Raw genomic sequence first — 15,273 nt, 5'->3', positions numbered from 1 at the left:
AATATATAATATAATATTCCCATGTGTGTGTTTTTTTTATTTTTTATTTTCTTTATTAAGTATCTATCAAAATAACCCAACAAGATTGCAAAGTAACGAGACAATAATAATCATTATCAAGTATACACCTTTTGTTATAATTTTTTTTGTCTTTCCTTTTATTGACCAAACGTTTAAACGATAAAATAAAAAGAATATTGTAAAGTGGTCGAAGTAATTAGCGTCTAATCTTGTTACTCGATAATATACTGAAAGAAGATAAAATTAAGTATTACATAGAGATATATATATATATATATATCAATAGGTATTAAACCTATTATTAGCCTACTTTATTTATAGAAACGTTTCAGAAAGAGAGACAAATATCCCCTCTTCTTACTCTCTCACTCTCTCTTCGTTTCTTTGATTATTTTCTACAAGAAACGTGTTCGTTACTCGGTACACATTGTATGTGCACAACTATGCACATTAGTGTGTATAGCAAAATGTGTGTTACGTTCATTTGGCATTGCTGTCAAGTCGAACTCCCCCCCCCCCTCTTGCAGTAGTATGGCGAGAACGACAACATAAACTAAATAGGATAAGCAGCAGAATTTCTTTTTATTTTTATCCCTATCTCTTTCTCTCTCTCTCTCTCACTTGGAAAAGCTTAAGAAACTATAGTACGCGTAGTTGTGTGGTGGTGGTGTTGCACGCTACATGAGACCATAAACGAACTTTTCTTCCGGCCGTTTTACGATCGTTTTAAGCGATCGTAGGAACGCGAGAATGTATTTATACTGATAGGCGCATCGTTTGTAATAAAGGATCATGCAGTTGTTGGTTGGTTGGTTATTTTCTGCACAGCAGCGGGTCCATTTGTGACTTCTCTCTTACTATAATATTTCTATGAAAAATCGTTTATCCTGGAACGTATCATCATCGTCATAATCCCCCCTCCCCCTCCCCCTCCCCCCTTTTATGACAAATTTATTCTTTTTTTTTATTTTCTTTTATCATTCATTTTTTTTATTGGTTATTTTTGTTTCTATTTTCTTTCGATATCGGACGTATCAAATATTCGCGAATCTAAATTACATAAATTTACACTATAGGATAAATTATTTTTTCAACGATTACGAAATATTTTCGTGTATCGTTCGCTTTGTTAAATAATTTGATCGATATTTATTGTAATCTTTTTTAAAAATATATTTTTTCCAAATTAACCTCAAAATTTTTATGAGAACAATATAATATGATTAATTCATTTACACTTGGAATCATTGAATAAATAATATTTCTTTATTTAATGATATAAGAAAAATGTTTTCTTCTTACTCAAATGCATTATTATCTGCACCGTTTCATTTTAATGATTTCGTATTAAAACGTTTGACTTATTGTTAGAGGAATAAGGAAATTTTTTGATCTTTGGGTCCCGTGACTTTTGATACAGCTTGTATATTTTATCATACGTTGCAAATACAAAATTAAATTTCTAAAAACATTAAAGTCCTCAAGAAGTGTGTGTGTAATATGTTAAGAAATAGTCGAAACGACTCTTGGATTTTGCTGAGATAGCGTGAGCAAATCGTATTCTAAGATTTCTATAAGTAAAATCGTTGGTCAGCCATCTTGGTTAAATGCGGAAGTACGAGTAAAAGAAGGTTCATTATGAATTCTTAGTCATTTTACGATCGGGTTATACACGTAATACTCTTTGAACTATTCGAAAACCTACGAATTAAAGATAATTTTAATTATTTTCCTTTTTTTATCAGAATAATTTACGCATGTGTTTTTTCTCTCGTGTTTTAATCATCGAAAATTAAAAGAATGGAAAGAATTTTTCTCGAATAAAAATACAAATTGTTGAAATTTCGCTTCAAAAGAAAATTTTGTTCGAATTTTTAAATTATTATAATTATTAAATTATTGAAATTCTTAAATTATGATTCAATCTTGAAATGAATGCCAGTGAACCCTTCCTTATTCTAAAAATTTTCTTACAATTAGAATAAATTTAGAATTGACGTTTAAGGTTTTATCCAACCATCGAAAAAAAAAACAATTCGATTGATTATTATAGTAGTATGATCGAATAACCAATAACAGGGAATACACCGAATTGCAATTTTTATTGAACGTTCCGTGAGAAAATGATACTTTCTCCTAATAAAGTATACAGATAGGATGTATCTAATAAAATCGGTTAAGTTACGTTATGGTTATTTGTAAATTAATTTAATTTTTCTTCGGAAAAAGAAAAAATCCTTTTTACGACATGCTATCGCGAGTAGCTTTCGATGTAACCGAATGTTTATCTTTAGAGAAAATTGTTTGTGGTTGTTAGGTTGTATAAGGTGTCGGTTGAAACGGTACCCGAGTTAGATAGAGGATTACAATTTTCTATACTACGTGTACACAATTACACATAAGTGAGTAAGAGTAAATATAATACTTACCATAATACACTAACGACCAAAAGTTGAAACTCGATGGAACTGAATATTAAACAAATGATATTGCATGTACAAATAATTATAAATAAATAAGATCTCATATACTAGTTTGATTTCGGATGCAAGCAACGTGTAGAAAAAAGAATTGTTCGTTAAATTTTAATTAGAGAAATTATTTTTCGATAGATTAAAATGTTTACAATTTAAAAATAAATATAATATTTACCATATACACTATCGAGATCAAAAGTTCAAATTCGATGGAACTGAATATTAAACAAATAATATTGCATGTGCCAATTTATTGAATTATAAATAAAGATGATCTCTCCTACGAGTTTGATTGTTCGTTAAATTTTAAAAACAAAGAAAAATAAGCTGTCAACAAAACATTGAGACTAATTATCCATTTTTCTCAACCTTTTGCATTTAATTTATAAACACATTAATATTAACAATTTAAAAATATATCGACGAACAATTTCAAACTTTTAACCAATAATATAAATACACGAGTAATTTAAATATAATTTAGTATATAACGTTTTATATACTAGTTCAATATACTTTGATCAAACGTGTCGGATAAGATCACACCGTTCGCTTAAGAAAAGAAAAGAAAAGAAAAGAAGAGAAGAGAAGGGAAGAACGTAGATCGGCAAAAGGAAATAACGGGCTTATGTGAGATCGAAGTGAGATGGTGAGCCGAGCCTGAACCACAAGCGTGTTTAAGGATTAGAGAAACTAACGTAGGGACAGATAGATATATGCTGAAATGTTCGCGTGTTTTGCCGAGGATCAAGCCAACACAACCGGTAGGTGGTACGACGCGATCTTGCTCAGTCAGATCTTTCCGTTTGAAGAAGAAGACAGTAACAACGTAAAAAGAAGATATCGGAAGGATCGAGGCAAAGAAAAAGAGAAAGAAAAAGAAAGAAAAATATAAAGAAAAAAAAAAGAAAATAAAAGAAAAATGTTAGACACCTATAGGCTGGTAACGAAGTATTTTCGCGGTATTAGCGGTATAACGGTAGAAATACGGGGCAGGGGGGAGAGGTGAGGAAAGAAAAGAATGATAGATCGATAGCTAGGAAGACAAAAAAAAATGTTTGAAAAAATAGAAAAAAAGGAAAGAAATATAAATACCAATGTATCGGTTGGTGATAAAAGATGTTTCGTGGTATTAGCGGTATCGCAGAAAGGTGGAAGATTGATTTAAAGAAAAGACAAGATAAAAAAGATACAATTGTTAAGCACTTATCGGTTATAGACGATGTATTATACTTTCGTGGTATTAACGGTGTTTGAGAAAGAATTAGATGAAAGAATGATCGAGAACAAAAAAATACAAATAAAATAAAAATTAAATTAAATCAAATATCAAATCAAATGTAAATAAAAATAAAAATCAAATAAAATAAGAAAAAAATCAGCGCATACTTATCTCGTTTGAGAAAATTAGGAAAGACTTCTATCTATTTATCTATCTATATATCTATCTATCTATCTATTTCTTTATTTCTTTATTTTCGTTTCTATTTCTTAGGACGTTTCTCTCCGTTCCATTTGTCGCGATTTGCAACGCGTTATGGAGCAAAGATACGCGCGACCGTGAAAGTCGATCGACGCAAACTTCAATCTTTTGCTTTTTTTTTCTTTTCCTCCCCAAGACAACTTGCCTCACATTTCTTCTATATATGTCCGAGGTGTTGCTCCACTTTTATCTATTTCTTATAATTTTTTTCATCTTCGAATAGATATGTTTCCGGGAGGAAATCATTTAAACACTAATGATGGGTGTCTAATTCTTGATCGTATTTCAATGAATTTAATTTTTTTAACTAAAACGAACAAAAGAAATATTTTTTAAATCCATTAAAAAACATTGAATCATTAAAAAAAAATCATAACGCAAGTTTGAAGAAAAAACTTAACAAAAAAACCACATATAATTATATATTAATATTTAAAATATTATAAATTATATTTTATTTTCAGTACAACAATTCGAATTTTAATTAACACACGTGTACAATATAATTTTACTATTTTAATTGAACTTTATTATCGTTAATAAAATTCAACATTAAATTTCGAATCTCGCAAAATACGTGTAAGTACGAAATAATGAATTTAAACGATTGTTAAACGAACACTTTTAAATAAATCAAATAAATTAATGAGAAATATAACGATCTTCTTTATCGACAGAAGAGGATTTATTTTTGCTTGGATATGATATTCAAGAAAATTGAATACTACTTTTTTTCTCGATTGGGTTTGATACTTTAAAAGCATCTCGTTGAAAAGAAAGATAATATTTTTCAATTATTTTCATCATTAACGTCTAACGTTTCCAGATAATAATAATAATACGTCGTTGTCGTCCTCGTCGTTGAGTGATAAACCATGACTTAGGACATATTTATGTTAGTCACTAGTAAGTTTCTTATTCTATCTCTTCTTCCCTCCCATTTAATAGAGAATACGATTAATAGTGATAGTTCCGAGTAAATAACTAGGATGAGAAATGCGAACGGTCTGTAAAATACAAGCAAGTATACGTTTCGACACGCATAATAATATAATACTTTTCTTACCCCTTTTTCATCTTTTTCTAAAACTAGAAAATAATCAATTTGCATGAAGTTCCAGGCATTGCGCGATCGTAAAACGATTTCTTATGAATATTTTTATTGCGTTATTAGACTTTCTAATTGAAAATCTTTTTCCTGATATAAAAATTTGAACCGGAAATATATTATAAAAGAAAAAGAAAAAACAACGTTCACTTTTTAGATCGTTGTGTAAAAAGTCACTGTGTGAGAAAGAGATAAAGTTAAGATTTATAATTATTATAGGATACGAATTTTTATGCAAACGTTTATGCCCTCATATGTAATTATATGTGTTTTGCATATTTGCAAATGTTTCGTATAATTTTTAGTATATTATGCGAATATGCAACGTATATTTTTATGTAAATTAAAACTTTCATTTTTTTTCGGTTTATTCAGAAATGTCATTTCTAATTTTTAACGATAAATAAAAAAAGAACATTTTGTTCTTACTTAAAATTATATTAAATAATTCAACTTCTCATCTATTTCTCGCGTTTTATGCATTCTTTTTAATTGGAATACTTAAACCTAGTGCATCTTTCATTCAACATAACTGCACATAATTTTGTTCTCCCTATTTTTATATTTACAATAGATATTTTCCTCATTGAATACTATAATCAGGTAACCCTATATTGATTTATTATTTAATCTAAGTCTTATAAATTGTATTATAAATCGCATAATGGGGATTGTATTTGTAAAATTTACTTATCGGAAATATTAATGTGAAAAATACGTATGAACTTTTGTTTCACCCTAATAATTAAAAAAAAAACAAAAAAAAAACAAAATTCGAGAAAGTATACGCGGAAAACGTTATCTATAGTAATGCAATTTTCTGTGAACTATGTCAAGAAAAGTTATATGTCGAAACGGTGACTTACGATTTGGTAGTAGTACCTTTATCTCGCCTTAGACGACTAACGAGCAGCAATGAATTTAAACAGTGATTGATGCAAGATCGACGTTTCTGAAAAGAGCAGCAAACAAGAGTCGTGGTGGTGTTTTTAGATACCTTTAACGTAACCCAATGGCATTTGCCTTTCTCTTAGAATTTCTAAGCTACAGCTGCAGTAATTAGATGGACAGCGTATCATTAGTCGTTGACTTACGAACGAACCGGTGTGTATCGCTGTTTTCTTTTCTTTTTTTTCTTTTCTTTTAGTTTCTCATGACACGTCGTTATTAGGTTCTTCTATAGCTTCCAGTTCGCGATCTTCTCAACGTTTCTTTTTCTCTATTATATTGCTAATGTATATACATAGTAGAAAATTTACGATACTAGCGAAAGAAATGTTCGCGGGGTGTTTTATTAAGTCGTATCTTTTAAATATGCGCGCGGATCAAATGTTTCTATAAATAAAAATATATACTCTCTCTTTTGTATTATTAAAATATTAAATAAAAGTAATATTTGTGGTTCTTGCACAAATACGGTCTATCAAATATCTATATAACATTTTATATCTTATAAATATATTATAATAAATATTATATAAATTAATTAATATTAATTTATATCATTAATAATCATTAATATATATATATTTAAATAATAATTAAATATATCCAATATAAAAAAATAATTCCATATTATATCGAAACTTTCTCTTCGTGTTATAAAAGTTATTAATTAGAAAGAAAAGAAAAAGAAAAATTCTAGTTAGCATGGAATGGAAATCTTGTGAGATCCGATCTATCGATAGATCAATCGATCGACCGATCGATCGATCGAGTTATAGTGAAATTCGAGGATTGGATGATACGAAGAAAAGGAAAAGAAACGACAAGTTGCTGCTGCTGCTGCTGCTATTGCTGTTGCTTTCATAACAAGCCGTTGAAATGAATATTCAAACATTGGTCTTGGCTAAGAATGTACTATCGCAAATCGCCTACACGATATTCCCATTGCAAGTCTCTTTGAAAAGATTTTCTACTGGAACGTGCCTCGAAGCTTATTCTCTATTTCTTCGTTTGTTTGTTTGTTGCTTTCTTTCGTTTTCCTTCTTTTTCTTTCTTTTCTCCTTCCTAGCATTCTTTCTTTTTCTATTCATCTCACACTCATGCTGTTGCTTCTACTGTTGCTGCTGCTGTTACTGATGCTAACATTCACATTCATATTCAACCAAACCCTATTTCTCTTACTCGTATTTCCTTCCACAGACGAAAGAATCCGAAAAAAGGCTACTCGTGAAGCCTCGGTTGGGTTAGTTGGTTGGTTGGCTGGCTTTATCGCTCAGTACCATTACAACGCTATTAGGATTCTGTTCATATCCGTTGATCTTATTTCCTCAAGAATATTCCACAACGAATCTCTATTAACGTTTACTTTTCAAATTCGTTACGCTTAACACATTTAACGCAGGAGAAACTTTCGTTATATTGTTTATCTTACCCATATATATATATATATATATATATATATTTTTATAATTAATTAATTCATTCTTAATTTATTGATTATTTATTTTAGGAACAATTTAAAGAGAAAAAAAAGTCGAGAGAAAAAAAAAACATTTTTTTCCCTAGCGGGATTTGATCCTACGACGTTCGCGTTCAACTTGGAACTACGTTTTACGGCTTAGAAAGACGAAAAAAACGATTGTTAACAACTTTTAACATCATTAGAACTGTTTGTTCCTATATTGTAAAAATCATGAAGAAAAAGAAAAAAAATATTTGTCAGAAGTGGGATTCGAACCCACGCCCTCAGAGAGGACCAGAATCCCCATTTTAACTCGCTTGGCGAGCAAGGTATTAACCTTGAGTCTGGCGCCTTAGACCGCTCGGCCATCCTGACATATGCGAATGTTTTGTTAAAATTCGTATTTGATGTAAGGTTAAAATGTAATGTTAATTGATTTTTGTTTAAATTTTTTCATTGATATTAAATAAAATATACTAAAATGTCACAATGGCAATCAAATTCATTTATAAATAATAATCACGAATTATAGATATATAATACAATATAACACAATAAATATAATATGATGTAACATGAGAGGTGAATTAAATTTTTTATATCATATACAATTTTATATTTATCTCATATCTGTAGTGAAAAATACATTGTTAATTGTTTAATCTTTGATACATCGATCTATTACTCTTGAGTTATTTTTATACTTATATAGGCTGCAATTAAATACAAACTATTTCTATTTTTAAAATGTAATCGAGGTTATGTAATTAAATTTACTTGAACGCTATAAGGTAGTTACGTTAGAGCTTCCGTATAGATAAGACGATAATAGATGGGGACACTAACATCAGTTGACCCCATTATCGTTACCGTTATTTAGATAATTCCAACTACATAACTTCACTAGAGTATTTATTTAAACTTGAAACAATTATGAATACCAAAATAATATTATAAATTTATCTATAATTTTTTTAAAATGTTATAGTATTAAATTGGTTTTGTATCAAAACTAACCTCAAATGATCGAAATTCAAAAATTGATTTATTAAATTGATTTTGTCTTTAAACAGTTCAAATCATTTTGTATCTATAGGCGTTACCAAAGGTAACTAATTTATGAAAAGTAATATTTCATTCCTCGTAAGAGATTTTTGTTCAATTTGACTTCAGAAGGCGTCATCAATCGCCCAGACCTTTAAGCACCTTAATCGACCGGCTTAATCTACTACGGCATTATGAAGTCCTACGACTGTCTATCGCAAACCCTTTTGCCAATGAAATATGCATGTCGTTCTTTTTACTCTTTCCTCCTTTATCTTTCTTTCTCTTTCCTTCTTTTCTTTTTTTTTTTCTTTTTAACTCCGTTAGATCGATCATCCCATTAATATTAAAAATGAGCCTGGGGACCTTTCGGAACCTCGCTGACGGATTTCTTGGAAGCCAGATAAAGTTCGATAGGGCGAAAAAGAAAAAAAGAAAGAAAGCACGGTAAGCCTTTTCGACTGGAATTGCTTCTTATCTCCCATTCCATTCTTTTTCTAAAACTTGTGTCCGTTCGATTGGATATTAAATGACGAGAAGAAGAACAAAAAAAAATTAAAAGAGTTAACATGAGAATTCATTTGATTGGTCGGTTGGTTGATTGGTCGGTTGGTCATCGAATAACATCGAAGTAGTTTTTCTTGTTCCTTATCTTATATATATATAATTTAATAAATAATAATTATTATTTATTTTATATCTAAATAAATACAAAAAAAAAAAGAACAACTAAGTGTATTTTTTTAACCGAACATCGAAATATTTTTCATTATAACGTGATATTTATATATTTTAACGTATCAAATTATAGTTGACATATAAAATATTTAAAAAATTCCAAAGTTTACTTATCGATTAACTCAATACGACTAACGTAAGAGAAAAATAATATATCAAAAAAAAAGAAAAAATCCATAAACAGAGAGAAGAGGGTCTTGACATTTACGATTATTTGTAGCAACGGAAAAGAAGACCCTTTTTTTCTTTTTTATTTAAACGACAACAGTGGACTGATAGAAACCACCCACAAGTCCACGCACTTTGCGTAGGAGTATTTATATCTACATATATATAAGCACACATGTAAGTGTAATGGTTTTAGGTATATGTACACTCGCTCGTTGTCAACTGTATCTTCTATTTCCGTCCCTTTTCTTCTTCTTCTTCTTCTTCTTCTTTTTGTTTTATTATACGAAAGTTAAATCAGAACCATTCTGGCATACGGAAGACCTACTTTTGGATGAGTATACTTTTTGACAGCTTAATCCTAATTTACGATCGCTAGAAATTTCGGGATCACTGGAAAGATCTGACCCCCATTGTCGTTACCTAATCTCGAGGCTTATGGGGAACTGTAAATTTTCAGGTAAAACGATCGTACTACAGATAGGATCACTACGATTTAGTTTTATGTGTTGGCTTTCTATAGTATTTCTCTAAATGTGTTTCTATCAAAATAATATAATTTATTTCTTATTTTCATCCTAAAAAAAAAATAAAATAGACAGAAAATACGTCTGAAGTAATATCAAATATTCTATCGATTGAATATATGTCCTATAATGAACTTAATAAATTATCATTCAATAATATTTGATAATAATGAACTTAAATGTGCATAAATATATCTATTGACTATTTCTCGTTTAATCTCTGAAAAAATAAAATAAATTATTTTTCTAACGTCAAAGTGTATATGTTATCGTGAAAGATCGAAATTGGATAATGTCGAGACTCATATGGTGAGACTTACTTAATGTATGTCCGAAATATTAATGTTTAAAAATAATAAATGTGTCGACACATTTCACCAGGTGAATTTTGACATTCTCCAATTTCACGATAACATATACATGATGTTTTTAATTATGTGAAAGTATAACTTCAGAAATAGTTTCAGTACGTTCAAATGAACCAACAAAAAAGTTCATACAATCACATATGCCCAATACTTGTTTCCCATAAGTTATAATCAACATATTTATAAAGATTCTTTATGAATAAAGACGAATCAATGGTTTTCCTATGAAAAATGTCGTTTGATTATCATCTATTGAAATAAAAAGAAAGATAGATAGTGTGAGTGAGAGAGAGAGAGAGAGAGATAGATGCAACATCTAATAAGATAAACGGCGCCGTTTGTGAAAGCCAGAATGACGACAAATTTCTTATAAGAGATCTAAAGAAAAAATATATCGGTGGGGAGAGGAGGGGGGGGGGAGTTATCTCGGTGAGCAATTCCTTCGATTGGCTGAGTCTGAAACAATTAGTCGTGAAAGTGCATCGACAGTCGGTAAATCAAGAAATACCTTTTTCCAGTTTTGTCATCTGCTCGGATTTCCAGGCGTGGTATAGTACTTACCTTTTTTTCTTTTTCATTCCTTTTTTATTCTTCACTCTTGATGCAATCAACTAATCAATCTCGCGTATCCTGGGTGCCAGAGAAATCGCTTCTCCGAAAAAGAAAGAAAGAATGGATAGAGAAACACAAAGAATAAGAAAGAAAGGAAAAGGAAGAGAGAGATCACGAAAAGAAAAGAAAAGAAAATAAAGGAAAAAAAAAACAAACGTAAGATCCAGATCTCCAACTGAACAAGTCTCTAATCTCGATATTATTCCAGACGCAACATGCGATTTTATCCAATTAACCTGACACATATTTCGATGTGTAAGTATTGTGTGTGGCCTAAGATGTCATTTTTTATACCAATGTTTCACTATTATTTCTCTCTCTCTCTCTCTTTCTCTCTTTCTCTCTTTATTTATTTCTTTCTTTCTTTCTTTCTTTCTTTCACTTACTCCTTTTTATGGTTAAAACACGTCACGTGATCTTTAGCATTTTGCGTTAGAACTACTTCGTTAACATTTGACCGTGACTCGACGCGTAATTTCCACGTTCAACTAGTAAACCGTATAAAAGAGAAAAAGTATCTAACTAACTAACTTAAGATTGTTAGTACGTGAAAGATACTCTTGTTGATGCTACTGTTACTCTGTTGGCTGTTGGCTGTTCCTGCTGCTGTTGAGAAATAGAAAAGATTTATTTTAACTAAATCTTGAAAAACTTTCTCCTGGTTATTTCTCTTCTTGATAGGTTTTTTTTTTTTTTTTATTAACAATAAATTTGATCAAAACGTAGAAGTGAATTAAAGTGTGAAGATACAAAAACAAATGTTGAATTTTTACAATATATCGTTTCCGTATTTTGCCATAATTAATTCCTATATTTGTTTTATAATAAAATTCAAAAATTATTTTAAAACGTTTCAATTTTCAATAAAAACTTGGCTCGATCAATTATAAAAATTGCCCGATAATAAAAGAAACAAAAAACCAATTATTTTTTTTCATCGAGTTAACGAATAAAACAAATAAAACAAATATATTTTATAAGATGTAAATACGTTTGATAATTATTTCAATACCATTCGTTTAATAAAAGTTTGAGAGAAGATTGGGGGGGGGGTGTCAAGGAAAGGGATGACGTCATTTCCTGTTCTATGATATCCAAACTATGACTACTATTGTAGAATAACTTAAACCAAGCAGAAAAATACTTTACCGGTATTGTTAAACAAAATACTTAACGCTTATTGAACAGTTCAAGGAGGCGTTAAATCGTTCGCGAATCGCATGATTCGCAGTAAGATAAAACCTTCCTTGATTTATTCCCTCGGTAAGTTACTATTCCAACATTTTAACACCGAGCATCTAACTATTTGCGATGCAAAAGCTTTTCTCTCTCATCCGTGACCAAGGTGGATGTTTTTTTCGCGATAATAGATGAGAATGTTCGTTCGTTCAAAGCTGTGTAATAAAAGGCAACTCCTTCTTTGCCGATATTATGCAAACTAACAACATATATAGGGTGTGTTTTGTCAATATTACGAATTAACAAAAAAAAAACAAAATAAAAAACGCAATACCAAATGTATTTAAAGTTCGTAAGTACGTTATAATCATATATAATACATATATTTATTTATAATATATATATAATTAGAGATAAGAAAAATCTTTCACGTCGGTTGCATTTTACGATCTTTGAATAAAAAACCAAAAACAAAAAAAAAACAAGAANGAATTCAAGATTGATGCAATTTTAATTGATAACAGATCTGCAAAGAAAATAATATAATTAAATATAATTTATAATATTTTTTAAGTATAATAAATTTTTTCGATCTATATCTGATTAATATAATTAAATATAATTAATAAAATGTAATTCAAATTATCACAATAAAAATATCAAATAATTCAATTAATCACAGAACGATTTTCGTAGACGATTACACATAATTTTGTATCCAAAATTTGCAATCGTCGTATCGTCTAATTATTTTTTCTCAATCATAACAATATAACAATCATTTTTTTTACACTTTCCTGTTCTGTCAATGAATACTGGAATATACAACAATTTTATTTGTAAATGTATTGGAAAAAATCAATATCAAATTACACGCTTGGTTAACATTGAACACGCGATAAATAAAAAAAATAATTGAAAATACTTCTAGTGAAAAGAAAAGAAAAGAAAAGAAAAAAAACAAAAAAATACAAGTAAACCCGATTAAACTTGAAATGAGTTAATTTAATCGGTATAATGTGTGTTGTGTGTGTGTGTGTGTCTTGTCAAACGAGGACAAGAAATATCAACGAGTAACACATAGGTAAGTAGTACTAATGAGAGAGAATCGAGTATCGAAAGTGAACCGATTAAACTTGAAACGAGTCAATTTAATGAATAGAATTTGTGATGAAGTCAACTAAGGGTAAGAAATATTCGCGAGATATACTGGAAGCAATATCTAAAAATAATACTAATCCCGATGATTGATCATTTTTAAATCTGTTTTTATGAAACATAAATTATCATATATTATTGAAACACGTAAAAGAAAAAAAGGGGTCTTTGAACTTAGAAACGTGATCAAATGGAACATATGTTTTCTTATTTTCTGTTCTTTTTTTTTATTTTTTGTATTCCTTGTTTATTATTGATTCCACATATTGCGAGACACCCTATAGATTTGATATAAGAATGAAGGATCGTAAACCATACGTTGTAATCTTACTACCGAGTAAGGTTAACAAACTCTTCTTCTTTACTTAACATTTTACTGTTGAATACTAAATCGTTGTAGCAAGAAAAAAAGAAAGAGAGAAAGAGAGAGAGAGATGTTGATTCTATCGAGTTACCTTCTAACAGTAAAATAACTTGGTGTGTTATCCTTCCTGTTCTATTCCAGAATCGTTTCTTTAGAATTATTACTATGATTACCGTAAATATGTTATCCACGTGAAACGAATAGTAGATATGTAATTCATCTTGGAAATAACACCTATCACTTTTTTTTCGTTAGATAATAAAAAAATATATTATACTTTCAAATATTGTTTTATTATACATCTTTTCTTCTTCTTTTACACGTTTTATTTCTTTTCGCGAATATTTGATATAATACTACTAACAATAAGTACGAAGAAATCTTAGAAAATAGAATTGTATTTGCGTATGGTGGTAAAAATTTCTAATAGAAAAAGTATATTTATTATTTATTTTTTTTTTTTCGTAAATTTTTCATTTTAGTAAATAATATAAACATAATTTAACTACGTTAGCAGTAAAATTATAATTGTAACACGAAAAATTCCGAATTTATTTTGAAATCGTTTTGGTATCCTATACTATGTGTTTTTTTTTTATTAAACATAAAGAATCAAATTCTAAATTTTTCCATGGTTTTTTTTTCTTTTTATTAAACCTTATGTAATTTTTTCGAACTTATTTCCTATAGTCGAAGGGAAAAAGGTAAATAGCTAGACGAACATAGAAAAGTGTGTTGTAGCATTAATGTGTAGTCAATTATCGTTTGGTAATAAAAAGGATACCAAATAGAAAGATAAACACAAAAGTAACAAAAAAAAAAATCAAAGAAAAGAAAGGTTCGAATTGATTCTCTTTGGCAGATAAAAAACGAGTTGAAAGGTATTTATGGAGACTGAACGAGAGGGAATATTATAACCGAATTGAATTATATTATCTGTTTGTGAGAATGTTTCTTTTCCGAATGGGGATGCTAAATCCTGAATAATAAATATCGACATAGAAAAAAGATTTATTTTCCGACACTCTAAACGAATTTTCTTTCTAATTTGACTATTTGTTCTCTCGCTATTTTTAATTGTAATATATTATTATTAATTATATTGTAAAAAAAAATATCAGAATATATATAATATTTTGGTCAATCAAAATTGTGATAATAATTATATCAAAAAATAACGTATCAATTAATTTTTGTTGATCGAGTTAAAATAAAATGGCATTAATAATTATCTAAAAAAAAAAACTGGTGTGTGTACTTATGTACGCACGTAAGAAATTATATTTCTTTACCGTATCAAAACGAATATAACCTCATTAACCTCAAAAATAACTTTAATTTGCGCGCGCATCGTAAATATCGACAACTTCGTGGTGTCGATTTTTCGGTCGCATCTAACTTCACTTTCTAAAACGCGCCAAAAGAATTATAACTTCAAAAATATATATATTAAAAATAATTATTATCATATTAAATCGGTGTATTATATATATATATATAGGGTGAATCAAAAAAAAACTTTTATTTTTTTTTTGATCTGACACACAAAAACTTGTTGCTAGGCACCTTTAGAAAGTACTCACCCAGTATGGGCTCTTAATTTTAATAGGAAGATCCTC

At 29.0% G+C, this 15,273-nt stretch overlaps 1 protein-coding gene and 1 non-coding gene across 2 annotated transcripts in view; one reads left to right on the top strand and one right to left on the bottom strand.

The window, feature by feature from the left end:
• LOC106785631 (ankyrin repeat domain-containing protein 6) overlaps positions 1-15,273 on the top strand; it is a 152,739-nt gene that overhangs the window by 94,925 nt on the left and 42,541 nt on the right. The window lies entirely within an intron of this gene.
• On the bottom strand, positions 7,752-7,871 carry Trnal-caa. Its single transcript has 2 exons — positions 7,834-7,871; positions 7,752-7,796 (listed from the first exon to the last, which is right to left on the bottom strand). It is a non-coding gene; the product is annotated as a tRNA-Leu (tRNA).

This window comes from Polistes canadensis, unplaced genomic scaffold (assembly GCF_001313835.1).
Source record: "Polistes canadensis isolate GaletaPanama2010 unplaced genomic scaffold, ASM131383v1 scaffold_53, whole genome shotgun sequence".
NCBI classification, from domain to species: Eukaryota; Metazoa; Arthropoda; class Insecta; order Hymenoptera; family Vespidae; genus Polistes; species Polistes canadensis.
The sequence above is the reverse complement of the archived record's forward strand: the minus strand, read 5'-3'. Positions and strand labels throughout refer to the sequence as shown.